A 10,313-nucleotide genomic window follows, 5' to 3' on the forward strand; every position below is an offset into this window, starting at 1 on the left:
ACTTAAATGACATTCACGGTACCGGAGGGTCTTGTGAAATGACGCTGGCTGCTGCAAGATCATTATTATGAAAATATGACCGAGAGGGAGGCGAGAAACACTTTTTATTTCAACAGACTCTCCGTCAAAACTCTAAAGGCCGACTGCACGTTTCCTATCTTCACAATAAAAGCCCTGCTTCACGCTGCCTGCGCTAACTAAATACAGAGTCTCAGAAAACTGGCGTGCACAAGCGATCCCTCGGAAAGCTGGCGTGCACATCACTTGTGCACGCCAGCTTTCCGAGACTCTTATTTTGTTAGCGCAGGCAGCATGAAGCAGGGCTTTTATTGTGAAGATAGGAAATGTGCAGTCGGCCTTTAGAGTTTTGACGGAAGTCTGTTGAAATAAAAAGTGTTTCTCGCCTTCCTCTCTGTCATTTTTTCATAATAATGAACTGGCAGCAGCCAGCGTCATCTCACAAGACCCTCGGGTGCCGTGAATGTCAATCAAGCAAGCTACGGAATTTGCCGCCAATGTTTTTCTTGTAAAGTGTACGGAAGCTGGATGAATTAGATGCCAAAAACCAACCACTTTCATGTGGTATTGTACAGAAAGGACAACTTTTTTTCTCCTCCATTTGAAAATGTGGGCGTTATCATCGTTACTGTCTGATTCCAATCAATGCAAGTCATCAGAATCAGGTAATACACCAACTTATATTCTTGTCTTTGTGAAAGAAAGACATCTATATGTGTTACACATGCTTGTATTATCATTAAACACATTTAACTTGTTTACAAAAATGTCTCTTTCATAAACAAATAAATATAAATGATATATATAAATGAGGTAGATCCCCTCGAGTTGGTCAATTGAAAAGTAGCTCGCCTGCAGAAAAAGTGTGGGCACCCCTGTTGTAGATTGTTAATTGAGACATTGTTGATGTCTAACTTTGGATCCACTTTGTTGGTTGAGAAATGACCAAAATTCACTGGTGAAATCAACGTCAGAACCCAACATTGATTAAACGTCCAAAAGCATGTTGTTTTAATGTTGTATCTTTGTTGTAGAATATTGGTTGGGAAATAACCAAAATTCAATGGTCAAATCCACGTCACAAACTGACATTGATTAAACTTCATCAAGAAGTATGTTGTTTCAACGTTGTATTAGCGTTGTAGACTATTGCTTGGGAAATAACCAAATTTCAATGATCAAATTACCGTCAGATCCCAACATTGAATAAACGTTGTCAAAAAGCATGTTGTTTCAACGTTGTATTTGTGTTGTAGAAAATTGGTCGAGAAATTACCGAATTCAATGGTTTAATCAATGTCAGAACCTGACATTGATTACACGTTGTCAAAAAGCATGTTGTTTCAACGTTGTACTTGTGTTGTTGAATATTGGTTGGGAATTGACCAAAATTCAATGGTCAAATCCACCTCAGAACCCAACATTGATTAAACGTTGTCAAAAAGCGTGTTATTTCAATGTTGTATTTGTGTTGTAGGATGTTGGTTGCAAAATGACTGAAATTCAATGGTCAAATCAATGTCAGAACCCAACATTGATTAAACGTCGCCAAAAAGCATGGATATTTTATTTTTGTATTTGTGTTGTAGAATATTGGTTGGGAAATGACCAAATTTCAATGCTCAAATCAACGTCAGAACCTGACATTGATTACACGTCGTCAAAAAGCATGTTGTTTCAATGTTGTATTTGTGTTGTAGAATATTGGTTGGGAATTGACCAAAATTCAACAGTCAAATCAACCTCAGAACCCAACATTGATTAAACGTTGTCATAAAGCGTGTTGTTTTAACGTTGTATTTGTGTTGTAGAAAATTGGTCGGAAAATGACTAAAATTCAATGGTCAAATCAACGTCACAGCCTGACATTGATTAAACGTCAAAAAGCGTGTTATTTCAATGTTGTATTTGTGTTGTAGAATATTGGTCTGGAAATGACCAAAATTCAATGGTCAAATTCACGTCGCAACCTGACATTGATTAAACGTCATCAAAAAGTATGTTGTTTCAACGTTGTATTTGTTTTGTAGAAAATTGTTCGAGAAATGACCAAAATTCAATGGTTAAATCAATGTCAGAACCTGACATTGATTACACGTCGTCAAAAAGCATGTTGTTTCAATGTTGTATTTGTGTTGTAGAATATTGGTTGGGAATTGACCAAAATTCAATGGTCAAATCAACCTCAGAACCCAACATTGATTAAACGTTGTCAAAAAGCATGTTGTTTCAACGTTGTATTTGTGTTGTAGAATATTGGTTGGGAAATGACCAAAATTCAATGGTGAAATCAACATCAGAACCCAACATTGATTAAACGTCATCAACAAGTATGTTGTTTCAACGTTGTATTTGTGTTGTAGAAAATTGGTCGGAAAATGACCAAAATTCAATGGTTCAATCAATGTCAGAACCTGACATTGATTAAACGTCATTAAAAAGCATGTTTTTTCAACGTTGTATTTGTGTTGTAGAATATTGGTCGGAAAATGACCAAAATTCAATGGTTAAATCAATGTCAGAACCCAACACTGATTAAACGTTGTCAAAAAGCGTGTTGTTTCAACGTTGTATTTGTGTTGTAGAAAATTGGTCGGAAAATGACCAAAATTCAATGGTTAAATCAATGTCAGAACCCAACATTGATTAAACGTTGTCAAAAAGCGTGTTGTTTGAACGTTGTATTTGTGTTGTAGAAAATTGTTCGAGAAATTACCAAAATTCAATGGTTAAATGAATGTCAGAAACTGACATTGATTACACGTCGTCAAAAAGCATGTTGTTTCAACGTTGTATTTGTGTTGTAGAATATTGGTTGGGAATTGACCAAAATTCAATGGTCAAATCAACCTCGGAACCCAACATTGATTAAACGTTGTCAAAAAGAGTGTTATTTCAATGTTGTATTTGTGTTGTAGAATATTGGTTGCAAAATGACTACAATTCAATGGTCAAATCAAAGTCAGAACCCAACATTGATTAAACGTCATCAAAAAACATGTTTTTTCAATGTTGTATCTGTGTTGTAGAATTTTGGTTGGGAATTGACCAAAATTCAATGGTCAAATCCACCTCAGAACCCAACATTGATTAAACGTTGTCAAAAAGCATGTTATTTCAATGTTGTATTTGTGTTGTAGAATATTGGTTGGGAAATGACCAAAATCAACGTCACAACCTGACATTGATTAAACGTCGTCAAAAAGTATATTGTTTCAACGTTGTATTTGTGTTGTAGAAAATTGGTCGAGAAATGACCAAAATTCAATGGTTAAATCAATGTCAGAACCTGACATTGATTACACGTCGTCAAAAAGCATGTTGTTTCAACGTTGTATTTGTGTTGTAGAATATTGGTTGGGAATTGACTAAAATTCAGTGGTCAAATCAAAGTCAGAACCCAACATTGATTAAACGTTGTCAAAAAGCATGTTGTTTCAACGTTGTATTTGTGTTGTAGAAAATTGGTCGGAAAATGACCAAAATTCAATGGTTAAATGAATGTCAGAACCTGTCATTGATTACACGTTGTCAAAAAGAATGTTATTTCAATGTTGTATTTGTGTTGTAGAATATTGGTTGGGAAATGACCAAAATCAACGTCACAACCTGACATTGATTAAACGTCGTCAAAAAGTATGTTGTTTCAACGTTGTATTTGTGTTGTAGAAAATTGGTCGAGAAACGACCAAAATTCAATGGTTAAATGAATGTCAGAAACTGACATTGATTACACGTCGTCAAAAAGCATGTTGTTTCAACGTTGTATTTGTGTTGTAGAATATTGGTTGGGAATTGACCAAAATTCAATGGTTAAATCAACCTCAGAACCCAACATTGATTAAACGTTGTCAAAAAGCGTGTTATTTCAATGTTGTATTTGTGTTGTAGAATATTGGTTGCAAAATGACTAAAATTCAATGGTCATATCAAAGTCAGAACCCAACATTGATTACACGTCGCCAAAAAACATGTTTTTTCAATGTTGTATTTGTGTTGTAGAATTTTGGTTGGGAATTGACCAAAATTCAATGGTCAAATCCACCTCAGAACCCAACATTGATTAAACGTTGTCAAAAAGCATGTTATTTCCATGTTGTATTTGTGTTGTAGATTATTGGTTGGGAAATGACCAAATCAACGTCACAACCTGAAATTGATTAAAGGTCGTCAAAAAGTATGTTGTTTTAACGTTCTATTTGTGTTGTAGAAAATTGGTCGGAAAATGACCAAAATTCAATGGTTAAATCAATGTCAGAACCTAACACGTCATCAAGAAGCATGTTGTATTTGTGTTGTAGAATATTGGTTGGGAAATGACCAAAATGTAATGGTCAAGTCAACGTCAGAACCCAACATTGATTAAACGTCAAAAAGCATGTTGTTTCAACGTTGTATTTGTGTTGTAGAATACTGGTTAGGAAATGATTAAAATTCAATGGTCAAATCAACATCGAAACCCAACATTGAATAAACATTGTCAAAAAGCATGTTGTTTCAACGTTGAATTTGTGTTGTAGAATATTGGTTGGGAAATGACCAAAATTCAACGGTCAAATCCAAGTCAGAACCCAACATTAATTAGACGTCATCAGAATGCATATTTTTTTTGTGGCATTCAGTCTTGGTTTTCAGCCTTGCCGCTTACGTGCAGTGATTTCTCCAGATTCTTTGAACCTTTTGATGATATTACGGAGCGTAGATGTTGAAATCCCTAAATTCCTGGCAATAGCTGGTTAGGAAATGTTGTATACCCAACCACGGCACCCACCTGTTCCCAAATAGCCTGTTCACCTGTGGGATGTTCCAAATAAGTGTTTGATGAGCATGATCCAAATGATGGACATAAATAAAAAAATGGCGATTAAGGAATTTATTTAATTTGGGGAGAGACAGACGGGCGTCTTTGAAGCGGAGCCCCCCCCCTCGAAGGAAGCCTGAGTGACAGAACCAGACAGACAGCTCGCCTTGATCGCCCCCCCCCCCCCTCTCTCTCTTCTGTACCTCTTAACCCAACAGTCACCGTAAACTTGAACTGTCCTTCCGAGGCTGTAATTAAAACCCAGGCTGGCTGCCTCGGAGTGGGCTTGTTTGAGCTACAGACGTGCTGCCGGGGGCCAAAGGCCACGCTGGGCTCAGACGTCCTGCAGGATTGAAAGATAACATTTAGTTTTAAGCGTAAAGAGAAATCAACTGCAACAAAATGACATTTTAATACAACTGCATTAATCCGGAATAAACATTAATTTCCAATTCCTATTGTTTCATTTGTTCATAGGAGCACAGACACAAGAAAGAATGGAATATATCTGCACCTAACGAGGAATGCTCTGATACTGCCGATACGGACCATCCATGAGTGATGATCGGCCGATACCAACCACATGCATTAACTGTAAATTCTTCAATGCATTTCAGGTGAGTGCTGTTGACGGTTCGACGATATGAACATCATTTTTTAACTCGTTCCTTCTTTTTTTGTAATAATTACAATTGTTTGAGTACAAAAAAGCAAAAGTACTATCTACTACTCTTCTAAATCATTGGGTTTTGTCTTCAAAGTCTTTCCTAACCAAGGAATTTACCCGGAGTTTGTAAACATTGACATTTTTGTATTATTTCCAATTGTTAGAGCAAAACAAAGTACAAAAAAACAAAACTACTATCTACTACTCTTTTATTTCATTTGGTTTTGTCCTCAAAGCCTTGTATACATTTTCCAAGGAATGTACCCCCGAGTTTGTAAACATTGACATTTTTGTATTACTTACGATTGTTTGAGCAAAACAAAGTACAAAAAAGCAAAAGTACTATCTACTACTCTTCTAAATCATTGGGTTTTGTCTTCAAAGTCTTCCCGTGTCCAAGGAATTTACCCCCAAGTTTGTAAACATTGACATTTTTGTAATATTTACAGTTGTTTGAGCAAAACAAAGTACAAAAAAGTAAAATTACTATCTACTACTCTTTTATATAATTTAGTTTTGTCCTCAAAGTCTTTCCTAACCAAGGAATGTACCCCCAGGTTTGTAAACATTGACATTTTTGAATTATTTACAGTTGTTTGCGCAAAACAAAGTACAAAAAAGCAAAAGTACTATCTACTACTCTTCTAAATCATTGGGTTTTGTCTTCAAAGTCTTCCCGTGTCCAAGGAATTTACCCCCAAGTTTGTAAACATTGACATTTTTGTAATATTTACAGTTGTTTGAGCAAAACAAAGTACAAAAAAGTAAAATTACTATCTACTACTCTTTTATATAATTTGGTTTTGTCCTCAGTCTTCCCGCGTTCAAGGAATTTACCCCCGAGTTTGTAAACATTGACATATTTGTATTACTTACAATTGTTTGAGCAAAACAAAGTACAAAAAAGCAAAAGTACTATCTACTACTCTTCTAAATCATTGGGTTTTGTCTTCAAAGTCTTTCCTAACCAAGGAATTTACCCCGAGTTTGTAAACATTGACATTTTTGTATTGTTTACTGTTGTTTGAGCAAAACAAAGTACAAAAAAGCAAAAGTACTATCTACTACTCTTCTAAATCATTGGGTTTTGTCATCAAAGTCTTTCCTAACCAAGGAATTTACCCCGAGTTTGTAAACATCGACATTTTTATATTATTTACAGTTGTTTGAGCAAAACAAAGTACAAAAAAGCAAAAGTACTATCTACTACTCTTTTAAATCATTGGGTTTTGTCTTCAAAGTCTTCCTGTGTCCAAGGAATTTACCCCCGAGTTTGTAAACATTGACATTTTTGTATTATTTACAGTTGTTTGCGGAAAACAAAGTACAAAAAAGCAAAAGTACTATCTACTACTCTTCTAAATCATTGGGTTTTGTCTTCAAAGTATTTCCTAACCAAGGAATTTACCCCGAGTTTGTAAACATTGACATGTTGGTATTATTTACAATTGTTAGAGCAAAACAAAGTACATAAAAGCAAAACTACTATCTACTATTCTTTTAAATCATTGGGTTTTGTCTTCAAAGTCTTCCCGTGTCCAAGGAATTTACCCCCAAGTTTATAAACATTGACATTTTTGTAATATTTACAGTTGTTTGAGCAAAACAAAGTACAAAAAAGCAAAAATACTATCTACTACTCTTCTAAATCATTGGGTTTTGTCTTCAAAGTCTTTCCTAACCAAGGAATTTTCCCCAAGTTTGTAAACATTTACATTTTTGTATTGTTTACTGTTGTTTGAGCAAAACAAAGTACAAAAAAGCAAAACTATTTATATAGCCCTAAATTCACAAGTGTCTCAAAGGGTTGCACAAGCCACAGCAACATACTCGGTTCAGATCCCACATTAGGGCAAGGAAAAACTCACAACCCAGTGGGATGTCAATGTGAATGACTATGAGAAATTTTGGAGAGGACCGCAGATGTGGGTGAACCCCCCAACCCCCTCCTCTCTAGGGGGAGACCGGATGCAATGGACGTCGAGTGGGTCTAGCATAATATTGTGAAAGTCCAGTCCATAGTGGATCTAACATAATAGTGAGAGTCCAGTCCGTAGAGGATCTAACATAATAGTGTGAGTCCAGTCCATAGTGGATCTAACATAATAGTGTGAGAGTCCAGTCCATAGTGGATCTAACATAATAGTGAGAGTCCAGTCCGCAGTGGATCTAACATAATAGTGAGAGTCCAGTCCATAGTGGATCCAACATAACAGTGAGAGTCCAGTCCATAGTGGATCTAACATAATAGTGAGAGTCCAGTCCGTAGTGGATCTAACATAATAGTGAGAGTCCAGTCCGTAGTGGATCTAACATAATAGTGAGAGTCCAGTCCGTAGTGGATCTAACATATTAGTGAGAGTCCAGTCCATAGTGGATCTCACATAATAGTGAGAGTCCAGTCCGTAGTGGATCTAACGTAATAGTGAGAGTCCATTCCGTAGTGGATCTAACATAATAGTGAGAGTCCAGTCCATAGTGGATCTAACATAATAGTGAGAGTCCAGTCCGTAGTGGATCTAACGTAATAGTGAGAGTCCATTCCGTAGTGGATCTAACATAAAAGTGAGAGTCCAGTCCATAGTGGGTCCAGCAGGAGACCATCCCGAGCGTAGACTGATCAGCAGCGCAGAGATGTCCCCAACTGATGCACAGGCGAGCAGTCCACCCCGGGTCCTGACTCTGGACAGCCAGTACCTCATCCATGGCCACCAGACCTGTGCTCCCCCTCTTCCAGAGTAAAAAAAGAAAATAAAACGGCAGATCAACTGGTCTAAAACAAGGGTCTATTTAAATGCAAGAGTATACAAATGAGTTTTAAGATGGGACTTAAATGCTTCTACTGAGGTAGCATCTCTAACTGTTACCAGGAGGGCATTCCAGAATACTGGACCCCCAATAGAAAACGCTCCATAGCCCGCAGACTTTTTCAGGGCTCTGGGAATCACTAATAAGCCGTAGTTCTTTGAACTAGTAAGTCATTTCTTACTACTGTGATATTTTAAGGTGATAGTGCTTTGTTGAAAAGAAAACTTTTGCATCGTACTTAGTCGGTCGACGGATGACCATCCCAAGCAACTTCACTGGTTTTGGATTTTTTTAATCACGATGACAGACTAACTCGCAGCAGAGTGGTCATTTTTGACAGCCCTCGATGATCGGTGAGCCTTTTGGCAATAAATCCCCAACTTTGCAACACCAGATTGCACGACCGTGGAGGAAGTCGACTTCCAAGCGCTTATGGAAAGCAAAACCAGGTCTGCGACAGTCCAGGCGCTGGTCCTCAAACCCAGGCCATTTTACGAGGGGCTCGAAAGGACTCCGTATTTCCGCCCGCATCCCTGAAGTAAACACAACCGAACAGTCTTTGGCTCTTTGTTTGTTCAACTTGTTACAACATGACATTTATTAGCCCGGTGTTCTTTTTCATTGGGGCTTTTAGCTCCATTAGCCTCTTACTTTATACGTCTGGGAGTGTTTATCTACGTGGACCGGGGGAGGGGGGGAAATGCGACGCGGCGTGCCAAAAGGAGTCACTCAGCAGTCGATTAGTGACAAGCCATCTGTGAACGCTGGCTGGTTACGTTCACTAGTCCTCTAATTGCTAACTCGTCCGAACGGATTTGAGGTGAAGCGTCTGCGTCCATGGCAGCCGCTGGGGGGGACGCGGAGGGTGGAGTTCAAATCGCAGAGACCTCCGTCGGGGGAATTTCTGCCCCGTCTAAGCACTTTACGGGATTATTTAGGCTAACTTTCATCTCCATCGCTGCTTTAGGAGTTTGCAGAGTGCTCTGACCTTCTGATCCCTGCCTCTGTTCCCTCGCTCCCTTCTTAGGGGGGAAATTCCGACATGTGAAGACTAACAGTCTAATATGCAGGATTCCAGCTAAGCTCAGCGACAGGTTTGGCCCGCAGCGAAAAAGGCAAGAGTCTCATTAGAGAGCTAAGAATCCACAAGGGCAAGTTTGCACAATAGGAGGTTAAGAGAGCTTTTTGTTGGGCCCCATGAGTATTACCCCCCTAAGGGACACAATTGATTAATGATGCCATAGAACCTTGGCTTTCTGAGCATTGCAACACTTTATCAATACAGTAAAACCTCGGTTAGGGGGAGTTATCGGACAGTCATGAAGTTGTTCAACTGTCTGTGTGCACTCTAGGAACAATCAAGCCAGAACAAATAAAATGTACAACCCCACCAGACTTGGAGGATGTTCATTCAGTTTGTCTAATTTTGGAGAAAAAACGATACAGCCAGGACACAAAACAAATCTTGGCTACCGCAAAACTTCAGTTTGGGTAACTTATCGGACTGTCATGAAGTTGTTCAACTGTCTGTTTGCATTCTAGGATCAATCAAGCCAGAACAAATACAATGTACAACCCTACCAGACTTGGAGGATGTTCATTCAGTTTGTCTAATTTTGGAGAAAAACGATACAGCCAGGACACAAAACTAATCATGGCTACCGCAAAACTTCAGTTTGGGTAACTTATCGGACTGTCATGAAGTTGTTTAACTTTCTGTGTGCATTCTATGAACAATCAAGCCAGAAAAAATACAATTTACAACCCCACCAGACTTGGAGGATGTTCATTCAGTTTTTCTAATTTTGGAGAAAAATAAATGATACAGTCAGGACACAAAACTAACCTTGGCTTTCTGATCATCGCAACACTTTATCAAGACAGCAAATCCTCGGTTTGGGTGGGTTATTGGACAGTCATGACGTTGTTCAACTGTCTGTGTGCATTCTAGGAACAATCAAGCCGGAACAAATAAAATGTACAACCCCACCAGACTTGGAGGATGTTCATTCAGTTTGT

At 38.1% G+C, this 10,313-nt stretch overlaps 1 long non-coding RNA gene across 2 annotated transcripts in view; it reads left to right on the forward strand.

The window, feature by feature from the left end:
- Window positions 1-10,024, forward strand: part of LOC133569874 (uncharacterized) — a 60,912-nt gene extending 50,888 nt beyond the window's left edge. The window contains exons 2-3 of one of the 2 annotated variants that reach the window (XR_009809957.1): window positions 5,297-5,436; window positions 9,837-10,024. This is a non-coding gene — a long non-coding RNA (uncharacterized LOC133569874). Of the gene's footprint in view, window positions 1-5,296; window positions 5,437-9,646; window positions 9,776-9,836 lie in introns of those variants that run through there. The other variant, XR_009809956.1, reaches the window with a different exon arrangement.
- Window positions 10,025-10,313: the final 289 nt, after the last annotated feature.

This window comes from Nerophis ophidion, linkage group LG15, assembly GCF_033978795.1.
Source record: "Nerophis ophidion isolate RoL-2023_Sa linkage group LG15, RoL_Noph_v1.0, whole genome shotgun sequence".
Lineage (NCBI taxonomy): Eukaryota > Metazoa > Chordata > Actinopteri > Syngnathiformes > Syngnathidae > Nerophis > Nerophis ophidion.